We start from the raw sequence: 20,960 nt of genomic DNA on the forward strand, positions 1-20,960 counted from the left end.
TTAGTTCATTCCCAGTTTAGGTTTCTGTTTAGTTATTGCTTTTGAGCTGCCCTTATTCTTGTTTGTTTCTCTTGCGTTACCAGCCACAATAAAAGGCTCGCTTTTGTTTAAAGTTTACTCCCGTGTCACTCGTGTCTGCACCTGAGTCCTCCACGCACTCTCCACACGGTCTGCCCCGGCGGTCCGTGACACAAATGGCCTAGGTCTTGGTTCCACTTGCCTCTTACCCGTGACTTCAGTGGAAATTTCAAATTCAGGATCTGACACAGACTGATTCATGTCCTACACAGTTCTTACAAGTTCATAGAAATTTCTGTTGAATTAGAACCAAGTATTTGAGTTGATGATTGTAATTTTTATACAATGTTGTGATTTGTGTTTCAACAATTTTTTGATTAATGTTTTGTTTCCGTTACCATATTATACATTAAAGTATAATATGGTAACGGAAACAAAACAGGAAACAAAACATCAATCAAAAAATTGCTGTCTTTTTTATTCAGGCTACTTAAATTTATTTTGGGCTACCAAAAACTGAAGAGTCCCTGTTCGAAGGGCTACCAGCGATTTTGAAATTTTGCGAGCCTTGTACTAATATAGCTCTGCAGATTTTTTTTTTTTCTTTTCTTTTAACCTATGTCGCCTCACCTTGAGGTTGGCAAATCTGTCTATCACATTTTGGTGGTCAAGTCTCTCAAGCATCTCTTTCTCAACTGACATCACAGCCAGATGCTGGAGTCTGCTTTGACCCATGGCCCTTCTCAGCCAGGTATGGAGCTGACTTAAGACACTAAAAGACCTTTCACAGCTACAGCTGGTAACTGGGTTTGTTAGGGCAACCTGAATAACAGTTTTCAGTCTGGGGAAGATCTGATTATCCAGAAGATTGTACAGTGTTAACATATCTGGGATGGCACCAGCCTCACTCTTGAGCTTCAAAAAGTTTTTGGCAACCGTGACTTCCTCTGACTGAAGTTCAATATGGTAATGCAGTGCCAGGGCTGACAACCCAGTTTGTTTAGCAGATTCTGTATAGCAGCTTTAATATAGGGAGGACACAACTTACAGATTGTATGAGTAAAATTAGTTGTTGTTTTTTCTTTGCCAGTTTCTTTTTTGCCTGTTAGTATTTCCTGTCTGTTTCCTTACCTGGTTCTTCCTGACCTTGTACTTTCTCCTCATGTTCCCCTCTTTTCTCTCTCCATCTTTGGACTGACAATCATACACAAATAGATTGTATTCAATTAGATTAAAAAAATACTATTAAGAGCAGTAATAAAAAAAAGTCCTCTCTCAGTGTACTTTCAACCAAAAGGCAAATAACCAAACCACATGAACATCTAATAAAAGTTATAAATATTGAAACACTGATCCAACATTATTCTTTATTGACGGATCATTTGATTTTACACTTTTACCTGAATGTGGTTCCTGTTTTTGAAAAAACTTATATCCATTATGAACCTGGCTGTCTCTCTGTACACACACACACACACAACAGGAGTTATAAGGTTAATGGGCATCCAGTCAGTTAACAGGTTAGTACCTTGGGTTCAATATCGGCACATGGACATATGACAAAATAACCAGTTTCTCTCACTACATTTCAAACAGGACAGTGGTAACAACAGCAGGCTACGGACAATTTAAAGTTTTAGATTTTAAATAGGCTGTACACATTTCAATGGGAGCAACAGGACAGTCAGATGCCGCTGATTTTACTACAGAGTAGGACGGATTGTAGGGTAGCAAATATAGTCAAGAAAACGTTTTCAACACAGCAGGTTACCTGGCTGTAATGTTTTTCAGTTAAAAAGAAACATGGTCTGACTCCTACCTAACTATATAAAAAGTAACTGAAGGTTAAATGCAGCTAATATGTCCTGTTTTAAGCCAGGCACTTACACCTCCGCTCTGCTGCGTCTCAGCCACCATCGCTCTGGCAGCAACGGCGCTAGAGCCAGAGCAGGGGAGAGCTGGAACAAACCATTTTGGGAGGGGGGTTATCTATACTTTTGTTGTTAAAATGTTACGTCTCAAACAAGTACTGAATGCTTTTTATATTGTCGATCTGTCGGAGTTTTCTCTGGTTCTCGGTATTATTGTAAGGTCTTTACCTTACATTATAAACTGCCTTGAGATAACTGTTTTTGTGATCTGGTGTGATAAAAATTAAATTTAACTGAAAACAGAATTCTAAGATAAAATACACGTTAGCTAGAGATGCCTGCAAAAAAGTCATCTGAACAATCATATATGAGATATTTGTGCTCTTCACTTCTGTTCTTCCTCCTCTTAATATTTGGTTCGATCAGGCAGAGCTGCAGAAACTGGAGCAGCAGAAGCAGCAGTCTGTTGATGAAATGAGGGACAGGAAGACGTACATGGAGAGAACGGTAGAGATGAAAAGAGCAAAAGAAGCAGCAAGAGCTGAAAAACATCACAGAAGAGCTGCAACGACTGCAGGATTCATGTAGTCGACTGCAAGAGCTGGAAAATAAACTGGCTGAAGTGGTGAGAATGCACACACACATGGATCATGATGTTTTTGAGGTTGTGAAATCGTCACAGGTTGATTTCTTTGATATTCTCTTTTTCTGGATCAGAGACTGGATATATCATGTGTGTCTCTTACACTAGATTGATCCTACTCTTTTACAGCTTGATGCATTTAACCACTGACTCTGTTACAGCTGCTTTGTATGAATCACAGTTCAAAAGCGTCCTTCTTTGTCTGACACTTGTCTCCTCTTGTGCCAGACACAGCCAGAACCTGCACACATCTGTCCTTTTTTCATGAATCAAGTTTAGAAAGTACTTAAAAAGTGATGAGATCTGGATTTCCTTCTCTGTAGAGAAACCTTGAAGAGGTGGAAAGGAAAATTGATCAGCAGGCATCCAAACTCCAGGAAGTAAACCTGGACAACACATTTCAGCAGCTCAGTCAGGACAAACATGAAACTCAGGACCAGCTCGACACCAGTAAGACAACCAGCTCTGTTTCCAGCCCTGATTTTAACTCCGACCCTTGATTTCTCCCATGAAACCCATGACAATCCAAACTGTGTAAAAACTGGACTTACTTCATATCTTTTATATCTGCATCTCTGCATTGCAGCATGATTTCCTTTCCTTTGGCCTTTTGTGTCCTTGCAGCTTACAGCACAATTGTGCGTAAACATAAACAGATCCAGGACCAGCAGGAGCAGATTCAGAGGCTGAAAAGTGCAGCGATAGAGATGAGAGACGAGCAGCTTCAGCTGATCAGAGACAAACAGAAGCAGCAGCACCTGGAGGAGCTGAGTGCAGAGATCGCTGCTAGGATGGAGGCCTTAACCACAGAGATCAGGGTGCTGTTTATTTATTTATTATTATTATTCATTTACCTAATTTTATTTCTCTGTAAGTGGAAACAAATATTTAACGTTGCAGTTTTTTCCTCTGACTTTGTGGTCGAACAGGAGGGAAATGAAGAACTGTGCCCTCTATCAGCTGCTCTGGAGAAGCTGCAGCAGGAAAAGCAAAAGCTGGTGGAGCAGAAGAAGCAGAGAGAGGAAGAAGAGCAGAAGAAGGTGGATGCATACATGCTCTATTAGTGGGAACGTGTCCTTCTTTCTATCTGCTGCACATTGTCAGGTTCCTTTGCTCATAACCAAAACCAATGAATCAACACAGTTCAAATAACACACAGTTATAAAATACATTTGCACGTAGAACCGTATTTAACATAACATCATGTGTGCAATGTTCTTAGAGCATTTCTATCAAACAGAGTTGTGATTGTTTATGAAGTAACTGCTGTAACTGTTACTGACAGATTCGTAACACTGAGGAGAGACTGAAGGAAATCACTGCTTTGCAAAGAGACGTCACTAAATATGTTGATGAGGGAAGAGACAAATTCAAAGAGGTAACGTGATGATCGCTGCTGGATAAACTGGATTTGATGTTTCTGTTTAAACAAAGGAAGCACTGAAGCACCTTTCCTGAGTGTTTAGAGGGTTTCACCAGTTTCCTAACTAATATGCACTTCAGTTAGGACTATCTCACCACAACTGTATACATTTATTTTAAATGTGGACTGTAATCATGCTGATTTCTTATTTTTTTTATACTATCTGTCTGCCAATGTTGCAGGACAAAGAGTCAGAGTATCGAGCAGCAATGACTCAGCTCCAAGAGGCTGAGAGGAATAAAGAGAGGATCAGCACAGAGATGGGAAACATCCAGCAGGACATAGACACTCAAAAGGTCGGTGTTTTGATTCAAACTTAGGGTTATTTACTCTCATTGCTGATGTCACACCCACCTTTGCATCTATTTAAAAGTTAAACCACAAACTGTATATACAAGATGGTTTTAGCCCCATGAAATCAGTCCAGAAGTGACTTAAACCTGCATTGCTTCTAATGAACAGCAGGGGGCGACTCTTTCCTGATTGAGTTTATCGTTTAAACCTTATTGAATAGAATCTTATTTGAAATATTTTTGTAAATTATGGTCTTCATTAGGCTGATAAAGCAGGGAATGCGTTAGGGCGGGCCTACCTTTTGATTGACAGGTCGCTGCTGTTTCTCAGCCAGATCCACAGCTTGCTCGTCACTCTTGCTTGTTGCTAAAAAAGGGAGATGCCAGGAGTTTAATAACTCTACTGAAGCCTTTAAAACTTTGATTTCTTTACTAAATCGTGACGTCACAGTGGCTACATTCATCTTTTATATACAGTCTATGAGGAAACTCTGGGCTCGTTGTCCTTTAATTGCAGAAAAACTTCTTCAACATCCAAATTCTTGTGAAGAATGTAGCATAAAAAAGTCTATTTTATTATCACACTGACACTTTGTGTGCTCACTGACTTCAATGCTGCCATTATTGAAATGTTCCTTAGGTCAAAGAGCGCTGCTTATGGGACAACCTGACCTTGAGAAAGCACGTTAATAAGCTGAAGAACATGGCGGCCAAACGTGAGGCTCTGCAGGAAGATCTAAGCTACATGCAAGTCTCGCTGCTTCAGCGGTGAGAGTGCTGCACTGTCAGCCCCAGCCTCTGCTAAAGCAGCAGTGTCACACCTCAAGTGGTAAAGATTACTCAGGGCCAAGTCAGACTCAGTTTTTTACCCTCATGTGTCTTTCTGTGTGTGTCCAGACAACATGAGGAAGAGGAAAGCAAGCTGGCCGAACTGAGGAGCGAGCGCAGTCGGGAGCAGGGCGCACAGAAACCCCTGGAGGAGCAGATACTGGAATACAGGTTTGTTACGCTGCTCTTTCTTCGGCTCTCACCATATCAGGTTAAAGCAGATTGCTGCACACCCTCAGCCTGCTTCTGCTGGACTTTTCTTCCTCTTAAGGGCTTTTTTCCTTGCTGTCACCAAATGCTGCACAAAGGGAATCGCTGGCTTTGCCTCTACAGTACTGCTAGGTTGTGTACTGGCTGCGATCCACCACCTTCTGCTCCACATTTACTCTGTCTGCCCACTTATTTTCATACCCAGTCACATTTTCTGCTAAGCAATCACTTCTACTTTGACACAGACATACAGCACTGTGCAAAAGTCTTGAGCCACCTGTCATTTCTTTATATTTTACTTCTAAGGAGCAAAGCTTGTGTAATGTGTTAACGTGCTCCGGAGCAACAGTGACCTTAAGGTCTTTCAGAGTGTTTCTTTGGACAGTGGCTCAAGACTTTTTCACAGGCCTGTACCTAAAATAAGATCATTTCAGTGATCGATGTTAAAACCACAATGAAATCAATAAAATTCCTTTGACTTTGTGCTCATGACTTAACCCTCTGGCTGTGTTCACCCCCCCCTTACTTTAGTGTTCCCAGTCAAAATTGACTGGTCAGTTTTAACAGCTCTTAAATTGACATAAGAAACATTCTTCACCACCAAATTCAGTTCAGTGGGTGGGTCAACGGGTCGTTCATTTTGTCATTCAGTGGCCCATTCAGGGGGTCAGAGGCCAACATGGGGGGGGGGTAGATTCCCATTCATTTTCTATGGTGGGCTTTTGACCGGGAACACCACAGATGTCACAAAGTTGATTAAAACACCAACGAAAGAGGTGCTCATCACTTTTATATGTTCAAGTGCATAGTGTGGAGGATGTCATAAGGCCTCCAGGCAATCGGATGTAAAACACAATATTTATGAGTTTTTTCATTTGTAAACACGACGGGAAGGTTAAACACATTTCCCATAATTCATCGCTGTAACCCAGAGTACTTCGGGTATCTCAGGGTTATATGACATGATTCACACAATAAAGGCGACAATTTTCAGTATTCAACATCACATGTGAAACGTGTGCAAAACACTAGAAAAACTCTTCCTTCCACGCTGAGTGTGGAGCCTGGACAGAGCTGAGAAATTCCCTGATTCTCCCTGAAAGTTCACATGAGCACATGAAACAAGAGCCCTTCACTCACTTTCACTCATCTCTGATCTGAACCTTTGATTGCAGCAAACAGCTGGAGGAAGATCAGTACGGCAAAGCCGAGGAGCTCCACAGAAACAAGATGATTGAGATGAGAACCACACAGCTGCTCAGCAAAGACCTGAAACTCTACGAAGAGGCTCTAGATCAGTAAGTTTACCGCAGGTCGTCGCTTGATCATCAGTGTGGGACAGAAACCATGTGAAGGTCACCAGAGTTTCTGTTTCTCTGTTGCTTCCACAGAGCCATCGTGAAGTTCCACAGCATGAAGATGGATGAGATCAACCAGAACATCAGAGACCTGTGGCGCAGCACCTACAGGGGTCAAGGTGCATCTCACTGACCCCCTCAGACAAAAATCAGCTCAGTGATCGAAGACGTGCTTGTATCTATGAAACTACAGCAGAGTGTGATCCAGACGTCTCAGACACATTTTACACGTCTGATCACCAGAAAACTGCTCAGTGGGTAAATGTGAGTGTTTGGTCTTCACCTCGTGTCTCCTCTGCAGATATCGAGTACATCGAGATCAGGTCTGAGGTGGAGGAGAGGTCGGAGAGGCGGAGGAGCTACAACTACAGAGTAGTGATGATGAGAGGAGACGCAGACGTGAATATGAGAGGGCGCTGCAGTGCCGGTCAGAAGGTATTTAAAAGATTTTCTGTGTCAGCGCCTCCGTCACTTAAACTCTTGTTTAGTTGGATGGATTGATCCTGTGTGTGTGTTTAGGTGCTGGCATCCCTGATCATCCGGCTCGCTCTGGCAGAGGCCTTCTGTCTTGACTGTGGAATCCTGGCCCTGGATGAGCCCACCACCAACCTGGACCGGGAGAACATCGAGTCCCTGGCAGACGCTCTCGTAGAGTCAGTGCATGCAAACGATGTGTTACCCAGAGAAACCTGATGTTTGTTCAGCCTAAAGCCGAACCTCTGACTTTGTGACTTTCCCTAAAGCAGACGGTGTAAATAAAAGCTCACAGCTTCAAAGTACAAACTTATAATAAATGGATGAAAGATCTCAAAGATAGCCTGACAGGACAAACATTAAACACACTCCAGACCTTACAGAGTCGTAGCTTCATCTGTTGCATTATTCAGGCTGCTTCTTGAATCCTCTCCACTTCTCTGTCTCCTCTGTCCTCTCCAGGATCATCAGGACTCGCTCTCAGCAGCGTCACTTCCAGCTGCTGATCATCACTCATGACGAGGACTTTGTGCAGCTGCTGGTTCGGTCCGGGTGCATCCAGCACTTCTACCGCATCAGCAAGAACCAGGACCAGAACTCAAAGATCACAAAGCAGAGCACAGCCTTCCTCTCTGTGTGACACCTTGTACCTCAACAGCTATGAAATCACTTCATGGTTCACCCTCTCACACACAGCCACGTGAGCTGCTCGCCCGGCATCAAAATTTGATGAAATTTGGATTTGGCGTCTCAGCTGATGACACGTCAGCACGTGAAAGTCTGTGGACTAAAAGACACAACCTGTTCAGCGATCAGAGGCAGCTTCCTCTGAGGGGACAGAGTTCTCTTATGAATATTTTTATGGGACAAAGAGGTGTGAGTGGTGTGTGCTGTGATTTAGTTTTTTGTTTGTTTTTTAGATCTCCTCTGGTTCCTCTAAAGGGCACCCAGGACAGTTCTGAACATCAGCAGCTGTTATAGAGCCAGAGGTGACCTGCATGCATTAAATTATGTTAATGCATGCAGGAAATCCTTTTTCCTGTTAGGGTGGCTCAATTTTGTAGTTTATTTTTCTTTACTGTTAAATTTGTTTTCCCTACAAATATTTACTGCTGGACTTGGTAGAATAATGCACATTTGTCAGCACTCGCTCACATACGTATGTAGTACCATCGACACTCTATTCGGTGTTTCAGTATTCATGTCTTCTGTTAAAACAGGATGAAGAAACCTTTATGTCTGAGAGGTTTTCATGGCAACAAAGATCTGTCTGCTCTTTGGTGAACGCTGTTTGGCTCATGCTGCAGGAGGTGCAGGTGTTTTTATAGGACAGCTGAGGGGTCTTTAAGACATGTTTGATCTGAATGTGACACATCACTTTATTCAGGTTTGTGAGAACATTTATTTATTTTATATTTAACCTCATCATAAATAATGTTGTATACAGCCTGTTTAACAACATAAAAAATATACTGCTATTAAAAAACAGAAAGAAACTCATTGTTACTTCATCGGATCTGGTAATAAGATCATTATGAGAACAACGGCCCTCGAGCGGGAGAAGTAGGAACTACAAAAACAGTAAAGGTTTAGAAAAACAACACAAACACTACTTCCTGTTAGCGATTTTAGTGAAGGTTATTGTTTTCGACCAAAGTACTACAGCTTGGCTTTATCTGATACTGTTTTAAACATTAATGTGTGACGATGGGCTGAAGATGTTAATGTGTGAAAATTTTTTCTTTCAGCCGTCTAAGCTAGCTCTCGCTAACTGGCACAAGCTAACCCGAAGACAGTAGGATGACATTTGAAGCTGAGTTGTAACTACCACTAGCTAGCTTCAATGCTACCTCAGATTACTTTCTGTAGAAGTGTTAGTAAAGTTTAAAGAGTAAAACAGCCGCTGATCACGTGAACCACACCGCTGTATCCTCTTTGACTTTATGTCCGTGGATCATAAACTACAGGATTTTCCCTGCCCTCTAGTCCATCGGTCCCCAACCCTTTTTTGCGCCACGGACCGGTTTATGCCCGACAATTTTCATGGACCGGCCTTTAAGGTGTCGCGGATAAATACAACAAAATAAAACTAGTACCGGTACCGAAAAAAAGAAAATTTATTCATAACACACGTGAAAAGACCCAGGAAAACAGAGTAAACGATAACAAAATAACGCTGAAAACCGATTAAAAACCCTGAAAACTACACATTTCACACCTGAGCCTCAACTCTCGCGGCCCGATACCGGTCCGAGGCCCGGGGCCGGGGTTGGGGACCGCTGCTCTAATGGACAACTGCATGTGTATAATCAAACTAGAGAAATTACATATGGAAATAACATCCGGTCTGACACTTCAAAATAAAAGGCCCCAATGTGGTTACGCGTTGTGACCACCAGAGGGCGGCATATATCAAACATACTGATTATAAAACTTACTGTAAAGTCTTAAAAAATGTTTGTTAAATGTTTAAAGGTAAGACAAAAGACACACAATTATTCAATTATGGATAAAAATACATTTATAAACCAATAACAGGTACTGTCTACAGGATATATATATATATCAGAATCAGAATACTTTATTGATCCCTGGGGGAAATTATTTTTTAATTAATTTAATTTATATAATACTTATATAATACTAATATCCCACATAATCGCTGATGTGACTGAATTAATTTTTCTGTGTTGTTTAATTTTTCATGTGAAAAGATATCAAAAGTTGACCTTAATATCTATTTGATCATAAGCTGTTTAAGACACACTCTTTCCAGATCACTTTTCTCATGGGCATTTTTTTTTTTACTTTTCACTTCCAGCTACATTATGTTTGACATGTTTGGACACCTTCTTAGAAAAGCTTAAAGTGCTTCTTATCTTTAAGTCTACAAATTCCTAGTCTGCAGCTAATTGAGCTGAAAGTGTCATCTGGAGAGGCTGTCTTTCAGGGTTTATTGTTCTGATCCCTCAAACACAACTGATGGTGCGTTAAATTAAAAGAATTGGAATATTAAAATCAAGTGATCAGACTGATTTACTTCACTGCCAATTGTGCTAATATTTCTCACTGAAAAAAAGCACCTGCAGCATGCTGCAGAGATTTCAGAGCTCATGTTGGAAGAGTGAGACATTTCTCCACTCCTGTCAGTTTATTTGTAATGTCAAATGAAGATGTGATTAAAAAGATCAAACCACCTGATTCTAAATGCGCTCAGTGGAGTTACAGATGACCTGGAAAATTTCTGGTAAGCTAACAGAAGACTATAAGGAGACAATGCAAAGACAGACAGCATAAATGTATGTGTGGTTGGAATGGGTCCAGTTTTGCTGCAGGCAACTGCAAGTGACAAAACTTCATCACCATCATCAATAAAGTATATTAACAGAAGTAGCCTAATTTGCTTTAGCTTGCCTCTCATTCTGGTTATTCGTTGTAGCAGGTCAGTAAAGTTTACACAGCTGATATCCAGATAAACACAGCTCATTTATGTTAGCATCAAATAAAGTAGGCTTCATGCCAACTATTGGGTACAAGCTGAAAATAAAAAATAAAAAATGCTTTTCTGTTTGTTTTGTAATTTAAAAAAAAAAAAAAAAAAACCAAAAAAACCAAACAAACAAAAAAACAAAAAAAAACCACATCTATGTTTCTGGCAACAGCATGTGGTTTCGCACTTTGACCACCAGAGGGCGGCGGTGGTCGCCAAACATGGGTGAAAAAAAAAAAACTGTCTGAAAATGTGTTCATGAATAAAAGAAGAGGAAAAAGATACACACAATTGTGAATTAGGTTCAAAGTAAATTAATAAACAAATACATGATGACGACAACAACTATTATAGAAATAAAGATACTGAAGGTTGCCAAAAGAAAAAAAAAATCAGTTGAAAGTAAGACTGAGTAAAATAAATTGACAATGGATGTTTGTGTCAGCATTTACAGTCTTTTGATTGGGTGGATGGTGAACAGTCTTTGGGTGAGGTAAAAGAAAAAAGTCCATTTCGCTCATGGACGGATACTGCTGCTCCAAACGGGAAGAGCGACGGCGGCGTGAGCCTAGCTGCTCCCTAGCGGACACAGCTGAGCGGCCGAGCGGGAGAGCCTCCGCTGAGCCAAGGTGGGAGGCGGAGTCGCTGGGCATGGTGAAGTGGAAGAGCCGGAGAATAAAACAGCTGGCTTGCGAGCGAGGAGCGGGGCGGCGGGAGAGCGAGCGGACGAAGCTTGCCCTTTGACGCCCACTCTCCGCGGCGAATGCTCCGATGTAGGTGAGGCAGCAGGTGGAGGACCGCGGGGTCTCCGAGGCCCGCCCAGAGCCAGACGAGTCCCCTCAAAGACGTGCTCCCTCTCTGAGCAGAGCCGCTGTTTCCACCTGAGCTTCTCCGCCCAAATGGAGAGGGCTGCGTCCTGCCGCTCGAATAGGTCCGAGTCCGCTGGGTCATACACGTGTCTTCGTGGCACGGGTCGTGTCATTCTGTCAGGGGTTGTCGTGTACGGAGGCGAGGAAGAGACGAACCAAACGCACGACTCACGGTGCAGAATGATGATGATTTATTAGAGCGAGTGAGTGAACAGAGCAGGGACGGCAGGACTGACTGAAAGACTGAACGGCTGGCTGAACAACGGAATGTAGACGGGAAGGACAACATCAACATCAATGACGCGAAGATGAACGGATGGAACTGAGGACTTAAATACAGGCTGGGTGATGAATGTTTAGAAACCGGTGAGTACGCAGCTGAACTTAGTCTGACTAATGATACATGGAAATAACTGGAACACAATACACAGGCGGTACGCTGGCACAGAAAACGAGAAAACTGAATGTGGGAAATAAATTGAACATGAGAAAACTGAAAACGCTGGACCCAGGAAACCTGACAGTAGCACAAGGACAAAGTTCTGATGGTTGAATGGTTTGTGATTTTGTTATGGACTGAAATATTGTTACCACCTAAATCTGGAAAATATGTGCTCATAATGTAATGTGTGTGTGATAGATCTAGAAGCACATCCATTAGAAACGATTGCTGAATGAGGATCTCTATAAAAGAGTTTGGTTGTTGGTACATCCAGTGAGGCTTTGAGGACCTGTGGTTAATGGACTTAATGACAATAAAGTTGTCTTTGTGTTATCCTAGCATGCCTGGATCTGTTTCTGCCTTGTGATAGTCTGGTTGAAGAAGATAATGTGAGGTTATAGTATAAACTGACTGTGGTTGCTGTCCATGGTGCTCACCAAGGGCTGCAATGATGCTATTTATATTACTGATTATTGCCATAAATTATTTTTGCACTTAAAATGTGTGTTTGAGGGAAAGGGAGAAAATGTGAGATTCTGTGTTAAGTAGAACGTGGCAGTAAAGGCCAGCAAAACGTCACAGTGTTTTTAAGTCTGAGACAGGGATATAGACTAATATCACTCTTTCTAGCTACACACTTTACTGTGTGGGTGAGGTGTTAGTGTTTGTACACTCGACAGGAAACTTCTAACATGTGTCCACATTATTCTGCAGATTCTTTCCTTCGGCCACTGTTTAGGGGCTGAAATCAGCTTACAAAGAGCATTAGTTATGATTCTGCCATGAAATCAGGTTTGTTTCACTTCAGGTCTTTGAATAATTTTCCAGAATGTTAACCTTTCAGCCTGACATGCAATATGCTGTGTTGGTTACATGGCATCAGTGTAATGCAAATAAATGATTGTAAACAAAGGTTCTAAAAAATATAGAACTGAAAAGTTATTTAAAGTATAGCAAGAAGACTAAAGTAACAGTAAAAGTGAAAAATTCTACATGTACAGGGGGCTTAAAGGTAAATTAGGGTCTTTCCTGTTGGTGCCCTTTGGTATGTGTGGTCAAACAATCCAAAAGCTTAATGCTCTGATGTTACACTGTCAAAGAGAAAATGATGTGGTGTGATCCTGGTTCCTCTGTGCGACTGTGCCAGCTGTACTGACACATCCGAGTCTGCTGGATCTTTTATCTAAATGAGACTGACATACTCGTTAAGTATTTCCTGAATGATACAATCTCCCCATCCCTCTCAAGCTGGCATTTTGTTTCTGTACAAATTTCCTGAATTACAGATACTGTATAATGACTGACTTTCTATAACTACAATCACTGAAACAGAATCACGTCGATTACAGACATCCAAACTTTTATTATTTATTCCCCCAGTCTATATGAAGCTCTACATTAATATGGTAAAAAAAAGTTACATTTAAAAACCTGAAATACATTAAAGGATAAATTCTTGCACAGTGTTTTTGTATACTCCTGGGGCCGTTCTTCGTACATCGCTTACTACATCCAAGATCAAATGACACATCCAAGGTCAAATCATCGCGCCAACTTTGAGCTCGCTATTCCGGTTCTCCGAACACACCTGCTGTTGACGATTAGTATATCTTAGGGGTGGGGGGAAAAATCGATACTGTGTAGTATCGTGATATTTTGTTTACTAATAATGTATCGATACAGGGACAGCAGAAATCGATATTTTGTTACAAAAAAGGTTTTTGTGGACTGGAACTCTGACTTCAGAGCATGTTGATCCTTTTTCTGAGCAAGAATCCTGATATTCCTTCACTGTCCAAATGTGTTTAACTGTTTTTTGGCAGGAATAAACATGACAGTTTACTTATTTTAATTTAATTGTAATATAATATAATATACAATATACAATATAATTGTACCAGATGGTTGCATTCAGTTAAGTTGGACTAGACTGTAATACAAACCGTTCAGTTTGTCAACAATAAAACTGACTGAAATGAGAGAAAGACTGAGTGTGAGACTTTGATATTAGATAAAATGAATATTGATAAAGTTTACCTTTATGTACAGAATCTGAATATCGCAAAATATTTTTAAAAAATTGCAATAATATCGTATCGTGCGTTAAGTATTGTGATAATATCGTATCGTGGGATGTATGGTGATTCCCACCTCTAGTATAGCTGGATGAAGTAATGTGAGATCACTGGGTGGCTTAACAGGGGCTATGCATCGATAGTAGAAACATTGATCGGCAACCCTCTGATTGGTCGGCGAAAATGTCGAAGGAGCGCGCTCGGTATTTTTCGGCAGCAGAGCAAGAACTCTTGAGTGAGGGATTTTAGGAGTTTCAGAGTCTAATTAAAACGCAAGGGAACACTGCAAAGGCTGCAAAAGCAAGGAGAGAGGGCTGGCAGAAAGTTGCTGACAAATTAAACTCGTAAGTAATTTAATAATAACAATAATAATAATAATAATGGATTGGATTTGTATAGCGCTTTTCAAGGCCACTATTCAGTCACTCTCACATTCACACACTGGTGGAGGCAGCTACGGTTGTAGCCACAGCTGCCCTGGAGCAGACTGACAGAAGCCAGGCTGCCATATCGCGCCATCGGCCCCTCTGGCCAACACCAGTAGGCGGTAGGGTAGATTTATTATATTACACCATATTATATTATATTATATCATATTATATTATATTACATTATATCCTCTTTCACATTAGAGCCACAACAGGACCCACTAGAACATGGGAACAAGTAAAAGTGAAATATAAGAATATTCTACAGAATGGTAATATTTATCACTTATATTGCTTTTAGTCTCTTGGAAAGAGACCCTGAAATAATCTGTTTGTTTGTTTATAACAGCAACCAAGAAAAGGGCAGAGCAAAAAAAAAGACAGGTGGTGGTCCTGCACCCCCTCGTCAACAAGTTGGTTAAGTAAATAATACCCTCACGGGAAAATCGATATCTCTCAATGAGCACACTGTCGCGCTGAGCTAAAGGATCCTGTCTATCCCACAATATACGCTGAATTCTGAGGACTCTCCTTATCAATCTTGCACCTTCCGCAATGGGTGGCTCGCGTATACGGACAGGACATGGCTGCGACAGGCTTCCCAAATCCACCTTCGCTTTTATAGCCGTGGTCTCTCATCTTGATTACACGAAGTAATTTACAATTACTACTCTGAAATATGAATTACATCTGAAATAATCAAATACATGTAATAGAATGTTAATAGTACATTTCCCTTTTTTTAGGAAATGACCTGTATGTATCTGTGTGACATCAATAAAAGGATCAAATACTGCATTATCTTTAGTTACATTGATAATATTTATTTATGGTGAAACAGTGGTAAAATATCGCTGTTGCTTTCGTATAAATGAAGCGGACATACCTGAGTGGCCGCGATCTAATCCTGTTTACATAAAGTGAACCTGCTCCCGAGCAGGTTTACGCTTACGGCTCTGTTGCTATGACAGCAAGTCCCGGATGAGCTTCGGAGAACCGAACGATCCAGGATCACGCGAAATCGTCAACAATCAAATCCAGCTAACTTACTTAGCGAGGTACGAAGAACGGGCCCCTGGAGCACTCAAAGCACTTTACACAACATGCCTCATCCACACATTCATACAGGCTGTGCTTAACTTGGGGTTAGCATTTTGCCTGAGGACATCTGACATGCAGGCTGGAGCAGCCAGGGATCAAACCAGCAACCTTTATATTAGTAGTTGACCTGCTCTACCCCGAGCTACAGCCACCCCTCATAAATGAGACAGAAAGAGGACAGAAAATGATCATTATCACATGTATCTCTTAACATGAAATACAAACTAAAAATGATTTACATGTTTATGATCATTTCTTCCAGTTATGTTAAAGTACCAAACACGGTTTTATCCTGATTGCTCACTTATTGCATCGTTAATCTGAGACATCATTGTAGAGTCTCTCTACTTTGTCCTGTTGAAGCATGTAGACCAGAATAAATACCATTATCACAAAAGTACAAATAATAAATATGACCGACTCACTGCACTGATAAATGGTGATGGCTTCTGTGTTTTGTCTCAATAATAAAATAACAGAATCACAATTATTACAGAAATATCAGATGTGTAAACATCAAGATGATCATCTGGCAAGTTTCAGCAAGGCCAGTATGCAGGACTCTCAGGTTTAACAGGTAAATATAAAAGTGGGCAGATTAAGGGAATGAGACACAGCTGAAACCAATCAGGACAAGCAAACAAAAGGAACACAGACAAATGACTATCAAAATAAAACAGGAAGTAACTGCATGGGGAAATAAAGACTTGAAATCCAAAAGATTAGACCGAGAATGCAAAACTCAAAATTGTGGGTCCAAGACCCAGGACTGTTACATCATCACATGACCAGTTAGACATCTGACCTTCATCAAAGAAAAATCTGCAGTAGCTCAGAAACAAAAGCAACAGTGGGTAATTGAAACAAACACTGTTGGCTGCTCGTTGTCTCCATATAAACTGTCTTCAAGTCATTGTAGAAAAAAGAAAAAAAATTAAGATGGTCTTCAAAACCCATCTGATCTAATGTCAATGTGTCGTACACTACAACATTACACTGAGTCCATGAACACAGTATCAGTGCTCCCACTCCACCCACTATTTTCATGTAATGACGACAAGAACAGAGGAAACCAGTGAATCCCAGATAATGATGATGTTCATCATGATGATGATGATGATGGTGACGAGTGCTTCACCAGATCTCACACTGCTTGTGTTCCTTGAAGGCTGCTCTGTGCACGATGTTGTTGCTGTAGAGTCTAGAAAGAGACCAAAGCAGAGAGAGCAGACGTCACTCATTCACTCAGAACAACATGAATCCATGTGAGCTCAGACTGTGAATGATTCCTCTGAGAGTCTGAGGAGAAACTCCTTCACTGATGGAGACTGATTCATGTTGGCTCACCGCACACAGTCGATGGAGGGGTTGATGGAGAGCAGCTGCAGTAACACATCAGTCGAAGCATCAGTGATCTGATTGTGACTCAGACTGTAACACAAATACAACAAGAGGCTCTAAGTGATCACTGCACATCATATTATTGTAGTGTGTGTGAACAGGCTGATGGTTATTGGTGTCTCCCAGAGAAGGATCAGTGTGTGACACTCACTCCAGGACTTGGACTTTGTGCAGATGTGTGATGAGAGGGAGCAGCAGCTGGTCAGTGAGCTGACAGTGACTGAGGTCCAGCTCTGTCAGCCCTTCACACGAGTCCAGCATCTGGACCAAAGCCCCACAGACCCTCTGATCCAGCGTGCTGTGACTGAGATCCAGCTCTCCACCCAGAGCTGCACACAGGGACACCGCCCGCCTCACTGTGTCCCTCTCACTGTTCACAGGAACCAGAGACAGCAGCTGGACGAGGACAGTTTTACTGACTCTAAACAGGACAAACAGAGCAAAGAGAAACTATCAGGATGCATCAACACCAGTGTGAACGAGCTTCTCACTGGTTTAGACTCTTCTGTGGTCTTTCCCACCTGAGGCGGACCCTGTGGAGGACAGGAAACAGCAGGTCCAGCACGCTGTCCTCCACCTCACAGTCTCGCAGGTCGAGCTGTGTGTCCCGGCTGCTGTGTGTCAGGATGGTGGAGACGGCCCTGCAGTCATCAGCAGTCAGACTCAGAGGCTCAGGCTGATCCTCCTCTGGTAGCTCCACACAGGAGGAGCAGGACAGATCCAACCTGTGCTGCAGAGTCCTCAGCAGGCCTGACGCTGCCTCCTGCTGGACGTCACAGGCAGCACAGCAGTGGATGAACCTGAGCAGCTGATTCCTGTCAACACTGCAAGGAAAACACATACAGAAATGAACCAGCTGATGACTGTGTTGGACAGCACTGAGAAACAAGCTCTAATATCTGACCTGAGATGAGAAACGTTGTCCAGCATGAAGAGGATGGACTCTGCTCCCTCTGCTGGTATGGAGGTCCACAGGAGGTTCAGTTTGACTCTGTCTCCGTGTTTGAGGATGAAGATCAGAGCAGCACAGTCCACTGAGTCCAGCTCTCTGCAGCTCAGGTTGATCACATGACCAAGTGACCTCAGTAAACTGGGTACAGCGTGACTGTCATGAGCTCTGCAGAGCTCTCTGATGGAGCTCATCACAAAGCTGGGACTGGGCCTGAAAATAAACAGTTTATTTCCAACTTTGTTTAAAGGATCCATAAACTTCTGATTAAAGATGAGACAGCATTTCAAATCCTCCTGATTAAACAGCAGAAACTGTGTTTGGTAAAAGATCAAACTACATTCAGCACCTTTTAAACACAATCCTGTCCAGAAAGGGAAGCAGACGTGTGGTTTCCTCCTGTAAGAAGAGGTTCTTCCTCAGGTTCACAGTGATGGTCTGAGCTGACGCCTGCTGCAGCAGATAGTGAAGAAGCTCCCAGTTCAGACAGCAGGAGGTCAGGTCTCCACCAACCTTACTCAAGAAGGACAACGTTAAGTCCTTGTTCTGGATTTCATGGAGGAGACACAGAAGCTGTTGGAAGCTCTCTTCACTCAGTCTGCAAAAAATAAAGAGAGAGAAAAACAAGTTAATCTGTTTTTAAAAACTACATTTTATTTGGCCTGTGATGTTCAGGAAAGACATTTACTTGACTGTTAGAGGACCATCATGGAGCAGCAGAGTAATCAGACCCTGAGCAGGGATGCAGCTCTCAGTCAGGTCCAACCGTTCGACTGTCCAGTGTCTCAGCAGGGAAGCCAAACTACTGACAGCCCTCAACAATACTCTCTGTGATGGTCGAGCTTTCTTAGGCACAAGAGAAAGCTCTTCCACAGCCAGTGGACAGACCACTCTGCCTCTTCTTACCCACTGAAACAGGAGCAAGACCATGTCGATGGAAAGCCTGAAGATCAAAGAGACAAAAGAGCAGAAATGATGAACACCAAGAACTAAGGATTCAAAGTGGACAGCAGATAAATGGTTTTTATAAGAACACGAGAGAGTTATAATTTCACTTCCTGTGAAGCTGTTTCCAGAACATTAGTTTCACTTACCTGAGCTGTGAGATATAAGGCAGACACTGAAGGAAACTCCTCACGTCACTCTCTTCATGTGAGCAGCCTGTCAGCTCCACTTGTTTCTTCTCTGGTTGGAGTTTCAGCACTTCCAGGAGGATGAAGGTCTTTCTCTCTGAGAGGTTTATGGACCAGACTGCAGGAGCTGACTGGAAAACTGACTGTAATGATGGAAGGACACTCAAGCCTGTTTTAGTCTCATAGTCCTTCACATTGGTGTACAGATTTAGCAGGAAATCACACTGATAGTCATCATCCATGTATCTCTCATTAAACGGGAATGTTTGATATCTGCACACTGATGATAACAGCTCCAGTATCTTCTCTCCTGTCTGCTGTTCTCTCTCTGCTGCTGCACAGAACAGATTCACAAAGAACCTGACTGCTTCTTCATCTGACGTCTCAGGATCAGCACTGGAACAACAAGAAGAAATATTTACACATATGCAGGTCATCTGAACAGCAATGAAAAGCCAATAACATAAGATAAGATAAGATAAGATAACCTTTATTAGTCCCACACGTAGGAAATTTGTTTTGTCACAGCAGGAAGTGGACAGTGCAAAAGTTATGAGGCAAAAATTAGAATACAATAAGAATAAATACAGTACACAACTGTACAGAATAGAATAAAATAAAATACTATATACAGTAGAATAAAATAAAATAAATATACAATAAGATAAAAATAGAATACAAATACAAATACTATATACAACTGAGTAAAAATACAACGATGACAGAAAGGATTATTGCACTTAGTATTATTGCATATGTATGGATGTGTGTGCTTGATCAGTTAAAGTCTTTATTATGGAGTCTGACAGCAGTGGGGAGGAAAGACCTGCGAAATCTCTCCGTCCCACACCGTGGGTGCCGCAGTCTCCCACTGAAGGAGCTGCTCAGTGCTGTCACAGTCTGCTGCATGGGGTGGGAGATGTTGTCCATCAGGGATGACAGCTTAGCCGCCGTTCTCCTGTCACTCACCACCTCCACTGGGTCCAGAGGGCATCCTAGAACAGAGCTGGCCCTTCGGATCACCCTGCTCAGTCTCTTCCTGTCCCCAGCAGAGATGCTGCCCCCAGCAGACCACACCATAAAAGATAGCAGAAGCCACAACAGAGTCATAGAATTTCTTCAGGAGTGGGCCCTCCACTCCAAACGACCTGAGTCTCCGCAGCAGGTACAGCCTGCTCTGCCCTTTCCTGTAGAGGGCGTCTGAGTTATGAGTCCAGTCCAGTCTATTGTTCAGATGAACACCAAGGTACCTGTAGCTGTCCACAGCCTCAATGTCCATACCCTGGATGTTCAGTGGTTGCAGTGGAGAATGCAAAACATATCATATAACAAATACCAGTTTGAACTTATTCTGTTTTTTTATGGAGTATTTTCCTTTCTTTGTGAATTTTATAAAGACTGAATTATTGTCGTTAAATCAGTGCTCTGTGAGTTTATTTTTTATTAAATAAATGAGATTGTAAAGTCATTATACCTAAAAAATAACAACCAAAATCAGCACTCTGAAAAGAACAGTATGTAATTTGGTTGTTGTTCTTTAATCCATAATAACAGCTCAGTTTCATGAACTCATGCATGTATGTAAAATACAGCATTAGACTTCAAAGCAACACACAACTGACAAAGTCCAACACAGCGGTGAACATGTTTCCGTATGAAATGGAGTAAAGTTGACATTTAACTGACATATAATCCTGTGTGGATGAAATCACAGTGGGTAAATATAATATTGGTGACAGTGAAATATATAATTATTTAAAAGAGTAATGTAGCCAGGTGGAAGGTCAGTGTTATGGGACATGCCACTGGCTGGCTCTGTTTCTTTTGGGGTACCCCTGGGAGCGCAAGGGATGATGGGGATCTACAGAGACATTCACAGAAGTGCTAGCTTGTATTGGTGTAACATGGGTGTTCAACGCTGTGTTTTCACTGCATGGTCTGTTTAAGCGCAAAG

At 42.0% G+C, this 20,960-nt stretch overlaps 1 protein-coding gene and 1 pseudogene across 3 annotated transcripts in view; one reads left to right on the top strand and one right to left on the bottom strand.

Moving 5' to 3' along the window:
* The window catches only part of LOC309701437 (uncharacterized protein), a 266,740-nt gene that overhangs the window by 223,785 nt on the left and 21,995 nt on the right, over positions 1-20,960 (bottom strand). The window lies entirely within an intron of this gene.
* LOC309700173 (DNA repair protein RAD50-like) lies at positions 752-10,711 on the top strand (annotated as a pseudogene). Its single transcript, XR_014280818.1, has 14 exons — positions 752-769; positions 2,262-2,514; positions 2,856-2,982; positions 3,157-3,350; positions 3,462-3,572; positions 3,818-3,910; positions 4,138-4,251; positions 4,889-5,016; positions 5,146-5,247; positions 6,462-6,584; positions 6,678-6,763; positions 6,946-7,079; positions 7,164-7,297; positions 7,581-10,711. The product of XR_014280818.1 is annotated as a DNA repair protein RAD50-like (transcript).

Source organism: Aulonocara stuartgranti (genome assembly GCF_965226115.1).
Source record: "Aulonocara stuartgranti genome assembly, chromosome: 23".
In the NCBI taxonomy this organism is placed as follows: domain Eukaryota; kingdom Metazoa; phylum Chordata; class Actinopteri; order Cichliformes; family Cichlidae; genus Aulonocara; species Aulonocara stuartgranti.